Here is an 18934-nt window from a genome sequence, read left to right on the forward strand (position 1 = left end):
GGTGTAATCATCACTGCTGTAATTGAGTCCATCAACCTAACTGTTGTCCTTCCATTTTTCTCAGCATTATAGGCTTCTCAGAAGAGCTAGGTCTTTGCACAATGTGTCCAAAATATGATAATTGAGCCTGGTGATTTGTGTTTCAAGTGAGAACTTTGGATTGATTTGTTATATGAGCCATTTGTTTGTTTATTGGCTATGCATTGTTATTCTCAGGAGTATTCTCCAAATCCAAAGTCCAAAAGCATCAATATTCTTTCTGTCCTCCTTCAAATTCCAATTTTCACTTCCATAGAGTGTCATAGGTAAAACTATTCCCTGCATGATTCTAATCTTTGTAGGTATAGATACATCATGGTATTTGAATATCTTTTCAAGATCTTCATTACTGCTCTATCAAATGCTAATCAAAATTATGTTTTTGACTGTATTGTTGACCCTCATTCCTAAAAGACAGATATCAATATCTTCATTGTCAGTTGTAAGACTGCTTGCTGTACCTGTTGTCGTCAGTTTGGTCTTCTTAATCTTTAATCTTAATCCCATTTTTCAATGTGCTCCTGGATTTCAGGAGAGCTTGCAGAGCATTTGCATTATCAGCTATCAGAACAGTGTCATCAGCATAGTACCAGTTATTGATGTTTCTTCCTCCAATTTCAAAACCACACTAATCTTCCAAACCAGTTCTCCTCATAAATTGAGTATGTAGGTTGAGTAAATGAAGGGACAGTGTATAGCCTTGTCTCACCCCTTTGCAAACCTGGAGACAGTTTGCTTTGTCTGGGCTGTGGCTTCCTGTTCTGTGTGAAGGCAATGAAATGTTCCAGGATTCTTATTTTCCTAAGCACGTTCTACAGCTTGACTTGGTTAACACAATCAAAATCCTTTCTATGATCAATTAGGGTATAGTGGAATATAGAGATGGCTTTAAAAAAAATAGTGCAGCAACTGTTGAGAAAACATGAATTTAGCCCTGGAAAAGAGAAAGGCATGAGAAAAAAACTCAGGATCACTCCACCAATTATCCAGTGTGCATCGGTCTTTGTTCCTTGGCCCTTTCTAAAGCCAGCTTGAAGGTTCGCATCTCCATTTCCATGTACAGCTGTATTCCTAAGCATTATTTTGCTAGCATGTGAAATTAAGAATATTGTGTGATAGTTTACACACTCTGTTAAGGCTTCTTTCTTTGGTATCGATATGTAGACTGACCTCTTCTAGTTTTTTGGCAACTGTGTCATTCTTTAGGTTTGCTGGCATAAGTTTAGTTAGAACTTTCACTCATTCTTCTTTTGTTGCATGCCATATTTCTGTAGATACTCCATCAATCCCTGTCGTTTTCTGACTTGGTAGTCACTAGGGTGCTGATCTAACTTCATGTTTTAGTATGAGAGGTTCTTGTAAATAGGGAATATCTTTTAAGATATCTTGTATGTTGATATCTCTACCATACAGAATTTCAGTATACTCTTTCCATTTTTCTTTTATTGTCTTTAAATCAGTTACTGTTTGTTCATTGGTGTTGTTTAGGATACCAATTTGAGGTTAAAACCTCCTTCTGAGTTTGGAGATTTTTAGAAATCTTCCCTTGTTTTTCCATGTCTTTACAGATGTCATTGTAATACTGCTTCTTGTCTTTTCTAAGAGTTGTCTGAAATTCTTTGTTAAGCTCCTTCCTGAGAACATTGTCTTTCTTTATATGAGCTGAAGAGAGACCAGATTGTCTTCTTGGCAATGTCCACAGTTAGTTATGATACTCAGTTTGTTCCCACTGTAATTCTGTCTTTACAGGTTTGGATTGTGTCTTTTCCTACATAGCAATGTCAGTAACTAGCTGTCCTAAAGGCTTTAATCTAGCCACATCATAAACTCCTTTAGTGTTCCAAAGGGTCCTCAGCTCTTTCTCAGCATCATGATGAATGAAGTCTGACTTGAGGGGCCCAGCATCTGGAGCTATAACATCAATTATGTTATATTGTCTACCCATGTGGTTTTCTTGGTAAAATATAGGAGTGGTTTAACATTTCCTTCTCCCACACAGCATGAAATGATGACTTTGCTCTTGTCACTAAAGTGATCATTAGCCCCAAGCATCTTCTTATATCTCTGCTACCTGATATAGATGTCTGCTTTCTTCAGCTTGACATCTGGGATTACCTTTTGTCTTGGGTGACCCTGTTAGGATTATAAATTCTTGTATACATTCCCTGTGTTCTTCACTCATCCCTCCCAGGAACATGTCCCACCACAATGAGGCAGCATAGCAGGATTTTTGACATATAATCTCCAAATTAAAGCCGCCTCATTCAGCCCTATTTCTTTTGTACTGAGTATATGTGTACATTATTTCTAAACATTATTTTGATCAAGTAGAACAAGACCAATAAATGCAGTCTTGCCTAGTGTTCCAGCAGCAAGGATCTATTTGAGATCTATTCTCTGTCTCTCTCCCTCTCCCCCTCCCTCCCTCCCTCCTTACTGTAGACAAGCTTCAACTCTAAAACACATTCTTTGGCTGATTATATTTTAAACTGCTTGACTTGAATGTTATTTGTTACAGTATATTTGGTATTTTGAATTGGATTCTAATCATAATTTATATTCCTGCTATATCTGTATTCCTGAAAGAAATTACAAGTACTTCAATTTTTTATATAAATACTTTATGGGTATTATCAGTATTTTCAGTTGAAAATATTAGTACTGTTACATATGTGAAAACTGTGTTTAATTTGGCACTCATGACATTATTTAAAATACTCTTAGTGTATAAGTATTAGGTAATGGTCTCAATTTTGAGTCATATTCCTGTACCTATCTGATAGAAACAGCTTCTCTTTTACAAATGTTATTTCAATGACATACAATAAGACTATGCAAAAGTATCTGTTATGCATGAAGGCAAACATTAACTTGTACTTTCAGTTAGCATGATATGTGAATAAGCTATGGGATGTTTTGCTCTTCCTCTCTGTGCTGGGATTCATTCCCTGGTTTGCAAGAAGACAATTAAGAACTTTGACTTGTAAGACCAGCTAATATCATGGAAGAAGGAGAAATGTCATGGTGTAGAAGAGTCACCCTCTGGGGGAGATGGGCAGCATACAAATTTAATAAATAAATTAAATAAATAAGAGGGGAAAAACAAGCATGAGAAGTTAATCATGGTAATGCAGTTCATGTAATAACAAACCAAGATTTGCTATTATAACCACATATTTTGTAATTCTTCCTATAGTCAGTCACTCCTGCTCCAATCTTTTCTAGATCAACATCAATTGCAACTTTCCTATTACAACGGTTTGAATTTTTTAATTACATGACTAATGTGCAATTATATGAAGTAATGGATTTGTGATAATTTTTATATTAAATATAGCCTTTCTAACAGTTGAAATTCCAAGATGTAGGCATGTTTGGGTACTAAAGTCAACTCTGATGTTTTAAGGAAAATTTGGAAATGTCTTAAGCTGTGAAATGATTCTATTTCTACTTTTGATAGAAATTATCCAGTGAATGCTTAGAATGTATCATATTGCTATGAATTATACTCTTCCCACTGTCCTTTCTAAACAAAGCAACCTGCTTTTTGTAAAATAAACACATTGATAAGTTCTAATAATTGATATTTATGGTTATGTTGCTTGCCTAGATCTTTTCCTATTTGAGTCTTCTCTTCATTTAAAATAATTGCATACCATTTTCTCCTTTCCATAAATAGTGCTTATATTGCTGGTCTTTTGTCTTTAAGGATGCTATAGTTATATTTGCGCAGCAAATAACAGTAAATTTAAAATTCAGCCACTTTTCTTCCTTTGTTTAATTATTTTGAACATGAGGCACAACTCCCAGATGATTCAAGAGCAGTCAGGTAGTTGTGGTTTTGCTTACCTACTGTTTCTTACAGAATAATTTATATTAAATGGTTGCTCAGGATGATGAAGTCCAAAACCTGGTGTGTAAACAAATGGTAATACATTTTTTTCTTTGTAAATTGGTAAATGTCATTCAATTTTTGATAAAGGAATTGTTAGTATTTATGTATATTCACCTATCCAGATTAATACCTTTGGGTTAGTAGTTATCACTGTCTTACTTGTGTAGCTGATTATGGTTAAAGTAAGATAGGCAATCTCACCTATCTATGGAAGACTCCTTATGTAGAAATTATTTAAATGCTATGTGTTTTTAAAAAGTAATTATAGGCATTCACATCCTATTGCTGTTGACTTCCAGAAATCAAAGAGAAGCCAAAATGTGATTGAATTAACATAAGTTTGTATTTTGCAGATGAACACATAGAGATTCTGTCCTACCCAACAACATTAGATGACTTCTCATTCCTCACTCTGAACCTCTCTGCTTAGTTATCATTGTACTAATCACACCTCTACAATCCTTTTGACTGATGGACTGGGGCATAAGGTGTAATCATTTTTATTCCTTCTTAACTAACTGAAAAGAAATACTTTTTAATACACTCCAAAACTCTATGGATGATCATAGAAGATGCTCTTCTTTTCTTCCTCTGAAACTTCCCTTGATAACCATGCTGCTGAAAGATAAAGTGTCACTTAATCTGACCCTGAAAAAACATACTTACTAGAAGAAGAAGAAGAAATTAACTTTTAGGTGATGGCAGAGTTGTTTATTCATTCTCATGAGACAGATTATCATCTCAGTATTGGAAGAAATTAGTATCTGTGGTAGAAAATGGCGGAAAAAGGCAGAGTTGTACAAAAATTGCTCAGATTCATTAAAGGAGAACATAGATTAATCAAGTACCTAAAAATAACCATAAACATGTAGCAATGCGTTGAATAACTCAAAGTTTGTGTGTTTAAATATTTGTTTCTAATGTGCCTTGGATTTTCCTTAGGGAAATGTTAAAGCATGTTCCCTTCTCTTATAGGGAAAAAAATAGCAAGGGTCAGAACTTAATTGTAGTTTGGCTTGATTTTTGCAATGTAGGAAAATTACTTATCCCAATTTTATGGGCTATTACTTCAAGTCAGTATATCTTCAGATTATTTTTCATTTTTAAGACATGTGCAATAGAAGAATATTTTATGTAATTTTAAAAAATGAACATGGGCAGACTCAAGCATCCTTTCATTCTCATTTCTCCCAGTAATCTCAAGCTCAAAGAATTATTCTGTCCTTGTCTTAGATATGGAAATGTTGCTTCAGATCCTTACTCACTGTCAAAATCACAGGATACCTCTCATCTGAAAATTTTCATTGTTTCCGTTATCTAAAGTTACTTTTCTAGTTATGGGAAAGCTAGATTATTTAGGTGTCCAGTAGGGAAAAATGTTTCTGAGCTAAGAAGAAGAAAAGGTTCATAGTAACATAGAAAGACCAGTGTCTTTCAATATCTGTCATATTATTGATTTCACAAATATAATCAATCTGCTTGTTCTTCTATGCACACTACTTGAGTCTGTCCTAGAAATGGCTCAATAGTTTCATTTAAATACAAAACTCTTTAAATTGATTTTATATTATTTTATAAAACTACTCTTCTGATAATGTTTGCACCAAACAGACACATATGCATACGCACATGCACATGCACACACACATACTATTGGTTATAATAGCAAACACTGTTTTCCAATGAATTATTAAAAATAACATATTAAATTAAATCAAACTTGTCTGTGTTGTCCTAATTTGGATTTTGTAATTATTCTTAAGGCAAGCTCAGGGTCAGAAAACAGCATGGAAGGTTTTGAATTGTCAGTTCTCCAGACAATTCTCAAGTGATGATAAACAAACCAAAGTGTTGGAGAAAAAATGGTAGAAGTAAATGGTTGTTGGTATTCAAGCCAATGTCTTAACAGTGAATATGGGAGCAATCATGAGATGCACCTAGAACTCCCAAAGCTTCTCTGCTGGAGAAACGGGTAGTAGTTGGTCACCCATTTTTGAAGCTGGATCTGCCCCAGTAATATTGCACCATCTGAAACTGTCAGTTCCTCTCTTTAGAACACATTTGAGTTGGTGGCTACATGGAAAGATATGTAAATTGATACTGACAAATAGAATTCTTCTGCATTCCCAGAGAGAATTTGTTATTAAATAAAAGAATACAACTAATAAGCCTATAATCTTCAAAACAAAATTACATCAGTTTTTCTAAGCAAAATGATAGATAGATAGATAGATAGATAGATAGATAGATAGATAGATAGATAGATAGATAGATAGATAGATAGATAGATAGAAAGATTCCCCACCCTCCCCTTATGGTAAATGTTGCAGTTCTTAGCTACATTCCTGGGCTTAATTTCTGAATAGAGAGGTTTCAGACTGGAAGTATAATTCCCAGCTTAATTGGCTCTTGCAGCAACTGCATTCTCTTGAGTGCTGTTAAGATTTATTTGGCAAATTCTATTTGTATATACATGGAGGAAAGTTTTAAATCTTAAAGTGAATTGCTCTACAAGTTATAGTTCAGAAAATCTTGAGTTCTCATGTTTTTCTTTGTTCACAATCTTTTTTTTTTCACTCATCCATTTTTTAGACATTGATACATAATGCCACTCTTAAAGCAATGCATAACCCAATTATTATAATTTTTTATTACAATCCATTGGGTTTAATGAAGAACATACATGAACTGATACTTATTTGTTTCTTATCTTTCTGTTTTTGACATACTAGGATACAAATGTAAAATATAATTGTAGGTTCTGTATCTTTCTTTTTTTTTTTTTTTGAGAAGTTTTAAATGAGTTCATGAGATTTCCAGGACTGTTTCTTGTCACTTCTCCATCAGCTCTCAGTCCATTTAATCCAAGCTTCTCAGCTGTATGGCTCCAGCTCCTGTTGTGAGTGATCGGCCTGCTTGAGTGCTCTCAGCTTCTCCTGTCACATCACATTTGCATAAAAGAGGACAGATAACCAAATTTGAGTGCACAAATGAAAATGCTAAGCGCCAAACCTGTCACAGTTGTTGTTCAACTAATTGTGAAAAATTTGATTTGCTAGCTTTTTGCTGTTTATCATGCAGGCCCCCATCTCAAATTTGCTGTAGCTTTCTGCTCCTGTGCCTGTACCTTCTAAACTATATGCGCAAGCTGGCCACCCAAGGGATTACTTACCTCTCCTACCAGCTTTTAATGTTGCCTCATCTACTTGAGTAAATTAGGCCACCATGGCAAACAAACACATAATTAAAAACCTGGTAAGACAACTGCAGTCACATCCCCCTAAATTGATTTTTTTTTCTTTTGCAGTTGTATGCTGAAATCCAACTGCTTCTCTACCTCCACCCCTCACTCCCATATCTTACATTATTTTGATATAAATAGAATGCTTTTCCTCTATGAATTTATTTTCTATTCAAATTGGGTTGACATTATAGATTATTTTCTATATAAATGTGACAGATCTTTTTAAAGCTTTAAGTCTCTTATCTCCAAAATGTTTTGCTGTAAAAAATACCGCATAAAAATTGCTGATGAGACGGTAAATTTCCATACATCCTATTTTATTGATATATTAGTGGCTCTTCCACTCATATTAAGTTAAAAGGAATTACTGACAATCTGCTTCCTTGAGCAAACTTTAAGGAATGCTGTTTTCCATCCATGATTTCATATTCCTATGTTCCATATCTAGAGTCCTCTTTACACCTTCCTCAGAAAATGTAATAAAGCATCATTCACAAGCCCAAGAAGGCTTATATGTATGTTCAACTGAATGCAAGTTGAAACTCTTGTCTTGATTATCTTACATTTTAATTGAGCTCAATATGTCAACAGAATCCATTGGACATATATGTATGAAGCATGTATGAAAACATTGAAACATGTATGAAAAATATTATTCTATCTGTAATTACTGATGGTTATTCACAAGTGCAAGTTTTCACTTCTAGGTACAATTGGTGTATAATGGAATGCACATTAGCTATAAGAAGCAGGTTATGTCCTGTCCCTTTTTTTATCTTGTATCTTGAGATCCTGTCCATCTCATTTATTCTTTTTCTTAATTATTCTGGACTTTATTTTTCTTTTTAAAGAAGCATCTGCATTATATAATCAAGGTATTTCCCCTGCCAGGTTGTATACCATTTATATACATTCATATATATATGAAATAAAAAATAAAATACTTCAGTATACTATTTAATTAATTATTATTTAATGTTTCAGTAATGTGAGTTGAATTCACCTTTCTTTTTTCATCAACTGCTTATTTGTATTATGTTTTTCCACAAAGTTGTACCCAAAGCATTTGACAAAAATAGCAATAAATAATAATTTTTTAAAAACTACTTAATATTGCTAATCAGAGCTACAGTGTCAATAAATAATCATAAAAAATCCATAGAACATCAAATAAAATAAGGTAAATAAACTGCCTTAATCTAACAGTTTAACATTAAGCAGGAATAAGAATAAATCTTAATATTGAAATATAAATATATCACATACAGACCAAATAAATCTAAATTCCCTAAAGGCAATTGAGTGCTTCCAAATTAACCTCTAAACACAGATTTGCAACTACATTTCTTACAGAAACCTTCTTTCTCCCATTCACTTAGAATTGGTTTGTTAATGAAATGAGACAAATTACTACTTGTTTTTAATCATCTCAAAGCTGTATTACCAATCTGGTAACTTTAAGGTATTTCTGGCCTATTCCATATGGCCAGAAAGTTCTAACAACTTCTCACAATTTTTGCTGCCTCCTGCTGAATACAGAGGGAAAGATAGTTGGATCTTAACCTCTGATTTCAGTAATAACAGGTGCTGGGTTGTATTTTCACTGGCTTGAAAATCATGTGTGGAGAAATTTCATAATTACTGTATACCACATAAGGATCCAGAAGGTACAAGTGCTATTTATACAGATTCAAAGTGGTTGGGGAAAACATCTTAGCAGATAAATGACAAATCAGTCTTCAGGATCTACGAGAAGATCCTGAAATCTGAAGTTCTAGGAATAACTATATTTGTGGTCCATATCACTTTCCAAATTATTTACCCATCTGTTTATTTTGTCCTTCTCTACAGTCATCTGCAATTATAAAACCATCTCCATCTAATTTTGCATTTAAATACATATTTTGATGTTTTGAATTTGGAATTACAACAAAATATTACAGAAATATAGAACTAAATGGAACGTTAAGCTCCAATCCCTGCATTCAGAAGGCATGGATTATGTCTATTTGATTCACAAGAAACATTGCCTTAATCATATTACAGTATCTCTTACTTTGACTGATACTGGTAATATCTCTGCCTGCAGATTTCATTAAAGCAGAATAGTATGTATTAAATGAAATAGATGATAAATCCCTAATTTGCTTTTCCTTTACTGAATTTTTGCAGCTTCTTCTATTTTTTGACAAAATTGAGTTTATTTGGGGTATTTTAATAATAATATAATCGTATATTATTTATTTGATTTAATTTATATAATTTCTTCCTGTATCCAAACACCATATCTTGAAGTAATAGTCATCAATATCTGTTTTTAACCATAAAGCAGTGATTCTCAAACATTTTGGTCTCAAGACCCCTTTACATTGTTAAAAATGATCGAGGACCCCAAAGAGCTTTGGTTTATGTGGGTTATATCTATCAATATTTACTATATTACAAATTAAAACTGAGAATTTTAAAAAATATTTATTTTACATTGTGGATCCCCTGAAAGGGTAACTTGGGAACCCCCAGGGACTGCCAGATGTCACTAAACAGTGTTAGAAGAAATTTGTCTCTTCTCTATTAGTCCAAAACCCATAATTAAATGACAAATGGTATACTTATAAGTATTTAATTTTTAACTCTGCCTTTCAGAGACAGGTGATGACATCATTTAAGTTGTATGTGCATCTACTTTCCAGCTCAGATAGTAGGATTTTAGTTCCTGTAATGAACTGAATTTCTGAATGCTAATAAGTCAGGTTTACCTTTAGATGGGATCTTTTTTCTTGCCCAGATTGTGAAATTGTGTGACACAGTGTTTGTACAGAAGTGACATAAGATATGTACCAAGTCTAGCAATCTATTTAATTTTTGAACAAATATTAGTGGGAAACTGTTTTGTTCAGTTCCCTTAGGTCTCAGGCATGCAGCTTCCTCTTATCCTCCTATTAGACAACTATTGACATTTGATTAACAGCAGTCCTTTCTCTCGCTTCCATTAGTACCTCTGTGCATTGTGCTGGGATTTTTCTCATTTTCCCCTGTCCACTTGGGCAAATATTCTCCCTCCCCAATGCTTACTCTCTCTGACTGTGTATGGAAATGGAAAGCCTCCACACACATGCAGCTTGATTGCTACAAACCACGAATGATTCTTTGCTAGAAATCTATTCACTGGTTAAAAACTTGAAGTTGCACCAAGTTACATTAAAGTTTTTGCTTGCTTACTTCCTTGCTAATAGCTCCTAGTTAACCCGTTGTTAATATCAGTGAAAAACTTGGTCCAACTGACCAGATAAAAATGGTAATTTGACATTTTTGCTATGAAGTACATAGCAGGCAAACAGTTATGGTCCTTGTTTACAAAATATGGCTGCATCTGGAAGCACCTGCTTAGATTTTTCATAATGCATCAGAGTGAATAGAATTTTTATTACAGTCACTGACCAGAATGCATCAGAGTGTCATTGTGCTGGTGTTGCCATGTCCATCCTGCCATAACCCTGTGTGCTTGATATGCTGTACTTAATGTTTGGATAATTCCAGAAGACTGAAATTGTGATGAATAATGTAACTTGGGGAAGGGGGTTGGTGGAAATACAAAAAGACCAAGTGAAAGTGGTTTGGCTTACATTAATGCTCAGATGAATCCATAATCCACCTGGCACGCTGAGTATCAATTGCAGCATAAGAAGTCTTTAGCCAACGATAGACTGAATTCTAAGGGTTGAATTTAGATTAAGTTAACTGTCTTAAATTGGAATTAACAACTCATGACAATCTTGCCCTATTTATTTCAAAGGAATCGTATTCAAATAACTTGAACTACAGCAGGTGTCTATTGATGTGCTGTCAAGAACTAACCCTAAGTCAAGAAAGATGTTTCTGAACAAGAAGAAGGGCTTCTACAGACAATCACTTTCCCATTAGAGGTTCTGAGACCTTAGCACTCCAAAAACTGTCAGATCTCCCACTTCAGGAAGTCTCACTGGGTTGATGTTCTTAATAACTCTTCAGACTCATCTGAGTTGGCTGGTTTTGTTTCCTCATCCTACAACTCTCCAGACAGCAGTGGATCTGATGGGAATCTCTGCTGTCATAGGAAGAGCCAGCTGGTTGCTAGAAAACCTTATTGTGAAGGACATACACATGGTAAAGAATCTACTAAAAAACCAGGAAGAGACCCAATTAGAAACAATAAAGCACCAAAAAAGTGAAAGAGGAAGGAGTGTTGTGTCTTCTCTGACATTTTGTGGAGGTAATAGTGCTAACTCATTAGCTCACTTTGGGTCCTGGAAAATGTGGCATAACCCAGATACCAACATTATGAAGGTTATAATCCAGTTATTGGATAAGAAGTCACAAAACCTTTACACATTTAATTTAGCGCACACATTCATGGATGTTGCTATAACAAAGATTTATATAAAAACGTATACGATGATCTGGGCTTGCACAGTAAATTAATTTATTTGAAGAGAATTTTATGCACCCTGTTTGAAGGGATATTGAAGAAACTAACTGCAGAAGTTGTATTCATAACAAGCATCCTTTTATAAATGTTTGACTTGGCTTGACTTTCTTTTTTCAAGTTTTGCTAAAATACTCCCATTTTTTAAACATTCAGAATGTCTCTAAAAGTCTTGAATTAACTTCATGATTTCCTTGTTAACCACAGCTGTCAATTAGATGCTAGACTGGCAAGAATAAGGGCAGTAAAACTGATTTCTCTTTATTTGAATCAGTTCCATTCTGTCAATTGGGAGAGCTAGGTGATAGGCCACAGACCCAAAACTTTCAGTTTTCACAAAATACAATTCAAAAGTGAATGAGGCTAAAGCTAAAAAATAAAAGATTGCATTTGTGCTCTTAATTGAGGCCAGTGGGTTCATTCCTTGGAGTTTAATATATTCATAGATTGGGATGAATTCTAACAGCATCTCAAGATGGTTTGGTAGTATTCAAGCATTTTACAGTGGACTTTATCAGGTGGTTGGATCACAGAGACACCCAGTAATAAAATAATGTTCTCCTTGAGAAGTAGTGACCTTATCAGAGGATTTTAATCAAAATACAAACATAGATGAGGAAGGGGCATCTGAACACCCAGAGCTCAGTTGAGTCACTTCCAGTAAATGATTCAAAGTTTTCATTAGTAGAGAGTATTATTGTGGCTGCCCTGGAGAGCAGAAGAGAAGCACACCCTCTGTTGCTGACCAAGAGGATCCAGCACTTACACCCTCTGTCTTCTAAAAGAACACTGAATCAAAAGGGAGATCATTATGACCTCATCCAGATCAAAGAAACATTCCCTTTCCAGAAAACACTCTCCCAGCTGCCCTCTAACTGCAGAACCAGAAGGTAGTTCACCCTGATCCCATCCATCCGGCAGAGATCTTATGGTTGATCTGTTTGTGTGAGATAGAGATGACCATGGCTTATACACTGCAATCTGCAGTTTGTTTAATCATAGTTTGTTGAATAACCTCCAGTTGGCTACCTTCATGGTCATAATCTAGAAATGATTATTTGAAATTATAATGCATAGATTCACAGCAGACTAAGCCAAACCAAAACAAGCTATGTAAGTGCAATGTGTGAGCCCAAATGTGTGTATGTGTGTGAAGCTTAGTATTATCTTTCCCTTGGCTAGCCATCTTGAGAATAATTTATTCAAAGACAGAATATACATCTTCAAAATAAACTATGATTGCTGTTTAGAAAAATTCCAAATTCTATCAGTTACTCTGGGATACTAGGGAGTATATAAAGATTATGGACAGGAAAGGTGGGGATAAAAACCCAAACTGTTACTTCTGGCAGCCTCACTCGCAGTGAAGTGGAAGAGTATGGGGCTGTTTTGGAGGCTATGGTAGTGGATGGAAGCCTTCATTAACCTAGATATTAATTCAAGGCAGAAAAGTGAAGGCACCAGACTGAGAAAGGCTGAAATAGCATGTTAAATTTCTCTCTCTCTCTCTCTCTCTCTCTCTCTCTCTCTCTCTCTCTCTCTCTCTCACACACACACACACACACACACACACACACACCTTTCTCTCGTAGGTGATTGAGTTCATAACACAAGCTTCCACCGGCAATTATTAGTGCAGTTCTGCAAGGACTGTATCGTATAGTTCAAATGTAGAAAGGTATTCCTTCCTTGAGTCAGAAGCAATCCAATAGATGATTGATGGACTCTGTCTGGAATAGCAGCCTAGATTTGAATCCAGCAATGCCGAAAGCAAAGAAGCTCCAGCACTCTACTCAGGTTTGAACCACAGTGTAAGCCCAGAAGAGCAGGGACTGAGGAACCCCATCATCTGATCCATCCTTATGGAACCGGCTTGGTGCCCTGAGGAATCAACCCCCTGCATGACAGATTTGAGGGCTTGTGTAACCTCAACAACTTAAGCAACCTTCTCAGAGGGACCTCTCAAAAGGGAGAGGGCTTCATGCTATCATAATGTGAACTATTAAAAGGAAGAAGTATTCTGGCTTTTTTTTTCCTGTTCATTGAAAGATGTCAGGTTGGTCTTCCATTTGACATCATGTTCTTGGGAGTGAGAGGTTGTAGCCTTCTAGGCCCCTTACTCTTTAGGCCAGAATGTTAGTTAGGTGAGCTTTAAGACTTTCTTTGAAAAGCTAGCCAGTTACAATAGAGGTGGCATGTGAGGAGGGATAAAGAGACCAATTAACCAATTTTTCTTGTCTATTCTCACATACCCAGACATGTTCTGTACAATCCCCAGTTTTGATGTATTATTTTAATTAATCCAAGTCTCTGATTTCTGGGGGGAGAAAAAGCAGGTTAGCAAATGTAACAATGCTCGGGAGTTTCTTTATCGTAAAAGACACATAATTTCAACCATTTAATAAGGTAGATTTATTCTGGGTAGTTTAGTTCGCCCATGCACTCAAGCAACCCTCCCCAAAGACAACATTAAAAATGTGATTAGTTAGCTGCCATCAATAACACAAAATAGAAAAACACTCTCTGAAGGGACAGCTTTGTGGAGGGCCCTGCACAGTGTGCAGTAAAAATATATGGCCTAATAAGTTTACATTTGCAGGCTCATTTGTTAAAACTCTTGAATTTCTAATTTGTGTCGGAAAGATAAATGGATGGCGCCTCAGTAAAGTGTGGGATTAATACTGATAGATGGGGACTCAGTGTTTTGCTAGGCTCTGACTTCCATGCAACCCAGTAGGCAGTTTAAGGGGGAAACCAGATGTAAATAAAAAGGATGGGCATTATTTACATTGGTCAAGACCAATTACTTGGGATATTTTCTTTGCAACTTTACAATGGCAATGTAAATTACCCTTATCTAATTATTATTTTAGAGCATTTGGCTGACATAAAGTCCACTAAAAGGTTTGGCAGTCAACAGGTTGTTGTTATTAGGTCAAAATACTCTTTTGGGGTACTTTTGGGGGGGAAGATATAGAGCAGGACAAGAAAGATAAAGCCTTTAAAATCAGCCCAGTTATGTTTAATCCCTTGATCAATAGGTGTAACTAAAAAGGATATGTAGTAACATAATCAAAACTTTTAAAGAATGCATGCAAAGTTTGCCTTTTAAACAACTGTAAATTAGGAAATACTCTAAAGGAAGAAATACATACAGCTTTTATAGAAAAAGCCATATGTCAGAATATTATTATGAATACATGTAGTCCTCATTTAACAACCACAACTGGGACCACAATTGGGTTGTTAAGTGGAGCAGTTGCTAAGTGAAATCGCAACTGTGCTTACAATCTTACTTCAGCTTTCCTTTGCTTTACAGATCTATGAAGGTCATAAATGTGAGGATTGGTTGTAAAGTTACTTTTTCATCACCGTGGAAACTTTGAACAGTCACTAAAGGAGGCAGTCACTAAATGAGGACTACCTGTACTGGTATCCTAGTCTTTTTCTGTTGGGTTCTGGATGTCAGCCTCATACCACTGAAGGTACGTTAAACTGAGAATAAATTATTCAAGATTAACAGATTAATGGGGATTTGAATTTATGTCTCTCCAGTCTAAAACCAATGTCCTGTGTTATATTGGTTTTCTAGAGAAAACCATGGAAAGGAAGGTACATCTGTATTTTATATTTTAGATGAATGATAATCTGCTTATGAGATGGCTGGGTTATGCAGTTAAAGTTTAAACTTTTCTAACAAACCAGTTTGAAGAATTCTGAATCTTTGAGCCACACTTGGTACTTATCTCTTGTGTCTCATCCATAGATCATGACTCTAAGGGTCAGAATTCTGCCACCTTATCTAGGGCAACTCAAACACTGATGTTCTTGTTACAAATTGCCTTGAAGACAGAATCACTCCTAATGTAAGCTGTCAGAAAGCAGCCTGAGTTCTTAAGGTTTAATTTCTCAGACCAGTGCCCCTAACTTTTATTTTACAGTACTTGGGAAACATGATGGATTCAGGCAATCTGATTAAAATGTTCCAACTTCTTATGGCATATATTTTGAATATTGCTCTTCATTTTTGCATTGCACTGCAAAACGCATTTGCATTTTGCATTGCATTCAGCACTGCACCGATATTCCCTGGAAAATAATTTCTTCTTAATTAAGAAAGCACTAACATGAATGAGCAAGAGGAATTGTATGGTGGCCATTAATAAATGGTGAACAATTGTAATTATACAAAAGAGAAAATGAAGGAATTTTATTTCCTATCTTGAAGCTGCTTATAGATTTCTGATAGCTGCATCACTCATCAAGAGAGATTTGGTTAAGTACTTTGTGTGCTCCCAGGCAAGGCTCTTTATACTGTACTCCCTTCACAGAATGTTATGCATGGTCCAGTTAACATTTATACTCATGATCCATATGACAATCTTATATTTATATTTCTTTGATTTTTCTTTCAGAGAGGAAGACTGTATCACAGTATGTGGAAGGACTCGTTTTTCTGTATAAGAATTCCCACTAGTTTTAGGTCATCCTGCGGTGGCAAAACAAAATTTATGGGTATTTTTATTTCAATATTTCCATTCAAAATACCAGAAGGCATTGTGAAAATGTTTATGGCATCCATGTTTCAGAATAAAACATTTAAGTTTGCTGAGGGGGGGACAAACTTTTAGATTTCAGATTGTGAAGGCGGATTTATTCCCAATGTAACTACATCAGGTTTGCCTATTTAAAGCAGTATAGTATAAAATCCTTTTCCCTGGTGCAACAAAAGTATACTTAATTTTCATGATTTGCCTTCTGAAACAAAATATCATTATTGAAGTGTTTTTTTGTTTGTGTGGTTATTGTTGGAATACGTCAGGATTTTTTTCCTCCCAAATTAAAATTGATTCAAGGAGTGGTTTGTAGCAAAGTTTTCTGAATCCACCACATTTTGTTTCAGAAAGAACATTTATGAGTTACAACATATTGCAGCAATGTTTTGGATTATGACCTCAGTTTTATCAGCATGAACTATGTCACACTGCTCTTTAAACTTAAAAAAAGTATTTTTCCTTCAACTTATCGACCTTCGTTTTAAAATTAAATTGCCTAAATATTTCAGTATATTAAAGGTTTGGATTCAGTTGTATGGATGACACTCAACTGGATGAAGGCCTAATTTAACTCTCTTGAACGGATGTACAAGGCAGGATTTCTCACCCACATTTTTTTTAATGTGTATTTGATAGAATATGTGATTTCTGTGCCACCATCTGTTGCAAAGCAATGTGATATCTGGTTACAAAGTGCAGTATGTGATTAAGGATGCTTAGGTGTTAGAGAAGGGCCTATCCTTGTAATGGAAAAGGCAAATTGACTCCATAACTGACCATTGGATCATTAGCACAACTTTTCTTTCAGCAAAAACAGAAAGAAGGAATACTCTGATCTCAGGCAGGACCAAAAACAACTCATCTCTTCATCATTTGCTTTGTCTGTGAGTGTATATGTGTGAGCTATAAGCCTAGGGACAAAGGCTGCATTTATATGTTGAATTATGTATAGCACTTATTCTATCTAAATGCTCTAGCAAAAAAAAAAAAAAAAAACATTTCTGCCTTTGTTTAATACTGTTATCTAACAACACAGGATCAGATATATATGGTCAAATCTATCTGTATCAATCTTTTATATATATGGATGCCATGACTCTTGACACATCCTCTATCTAAAAATTAGCAGTAAATATATATTGGGTGACTTTGTGGGTGCTGTATGGTTTGGGGAAAAGGCAAAAATCTCATATCTACATATGTAAGAGATCCAAGCTGGTTGATTCCTGTGATGCAACAGCAGAAATGGAAAATAGGTATTTCAGGAAAACAGATTCGAACATGCCTCCTTTGCTGTAGTATTGTTTGTCTACTTACTCATTTGGTTTGGTAATTTTATACTCCACATTAGAAAGCAAGACATTTAAACAACTGAGAAGTACTTTCCAAAAATTCGTATAAAAACAAGGAAACCTCATAGGTGTATTGGCTGCTATCTGTAAATGGGTCTTGCAATCTATAGATAATTAAGGTGGGATGAACATACTATATAACTGAAGTTCCATCTGAAGTTATTCCTGAACTCCATTTTGAAAAGGAAATTAATTGCCAAGCCTTTCTTTGTGGAGGTCTTCTGTAATAAGCATAATTGACTTTACCTGGTAATCAATAAAACAATTAGCAAGCAAATAGAATCATTAAGTAGCAATTCCTCCGTTTGCACCTAAAGGCCCATTCACAGGCCTAATATTGCTACCTCCAGTATGCATTTGAAAAAGCCCTACTTCCTAAAAATGCTGAATGGAGATGTTGCTATCCTTCAGGCAATGGTCACATATGACCTCTTCTTAAAGAGTGCCACAGAATCTTCCCTAACACATTCTCCAGCTGCCTCACCACAGACTAGAATATTGGCCATAAAGCTGAGAGACTTCACAAAGAGAAGCATTCAGCATTTATTAAGTTAGTGGCTTCAAGGAATAGACCGAGAATCAATACAATCTGAGATATGGGGGCCTGTTGAGTGGCACACTGGTATTAATCTTTCCATGTAAGGCCAACTAATGAATTGTCTGTTGTTTGTTATTTAATTTTCAGGTATCCAATGTGGAGTTCTATCAAGTCATGACATCCTGAAAGAATCAGTCTGCAGGAGGCCCATTTCCACCATGTCTCCTGTAGCAGCTTACTACCTCCATCAGAGTGAATGGAATTAAAAATAAAAATGGGATGAAACTAAAATGTGGGAATTTCTGAGAATTGTATGGGAATAATAGTGATACACCAAGGAGCGCAATAAAATTAATTTTTTAAATGTTAGTGTCTATGCAAAAAAAAAAAAGAGAAGTCATAAATACTGTGGGAATGTTGGAAGAAGGTAAGACTGGGGTTGTAAGTGGAGAAATGTTAAACTGTTGGAACTGGAATAATTGGAAAAAAAACTCATTATTGTCCCCCTCTACAGTGAAAAAGAAGTAATATATGGACTTCCAAATTTAGGATTGCATCCAAAATCCCCCCACCTGCCATGCAAAGCAAGAAACCCTAAGCTGGGGGGGGGGGGAGAGGAAACAAAGGCAAAAGAATGTCCCATGCCAAAAGAGCCCTGGTAGACCACGTTTAATGAGCTGCAATATCCTAGGAAGCAGCTGCCAAACAGAGTAAACATTACTGGGCTCTAGGGATAAATAACCTGAGATGGCATTAAGAAGCTTCATATTTAAATTGTTCAAAACAGTAGTCCATGACTTTGACCATCCAAGAAAGAGGCATTTCTATGGAGATACAGTGGTACCTCG

At 35.4% G+C, this 18934-nt stretch overlaps 1 protein-coding gene across 4 annotated transcripts in view; it reads left to right on the plus strand.

The window, feature by feature from the left end:
• The window catches only part of RBM26 (RNA binding motif protein 26), a 65387-nt gene extending 46877 nt beyond the window's left edge, over positions 1-18510 (plus strand). The window contains exons 25-28 of one of the 4 annotated variants that reach the window (XM_088136471.1): positions 10972-11427; positions 14960-15125; positions 16056-16155; positions 18234-18510. The gene's annotated coding sequence lies outside the window, so the exon portion shown is untranslated. Of the gene's footprint in view, positions 1-3235; positions 6088-10971; positions 11428-14959; positions 15126-16055; positions 16156-18233 lie in introns of those variants that run through there. The other 3 variants (XM_088136472.1, XM_088136469.1, XM_088136468.1) reach the window with 3 other exon arrangements.
• The last annotated feature ends 424 nt before the right edge of the window (positions 18511-18934 follow it).

Source organism: Python bivittatus, unplaced genomic scaffold, assembly GCF_059951505.1.
Source record: "Python bivittatus isolate LINGU-HERP-01145 unplaced genomic scaffold, Pbiv_v1 ctg000060_np1212, whole genome shotgun sequence".
Classification (NCBI taxonomy): domain Eukaryota; kingdom Metazoa; phylum Chordata; class Lepidosauria; order Squamata; family Pythonidae; genus Python; species Python bivittatus.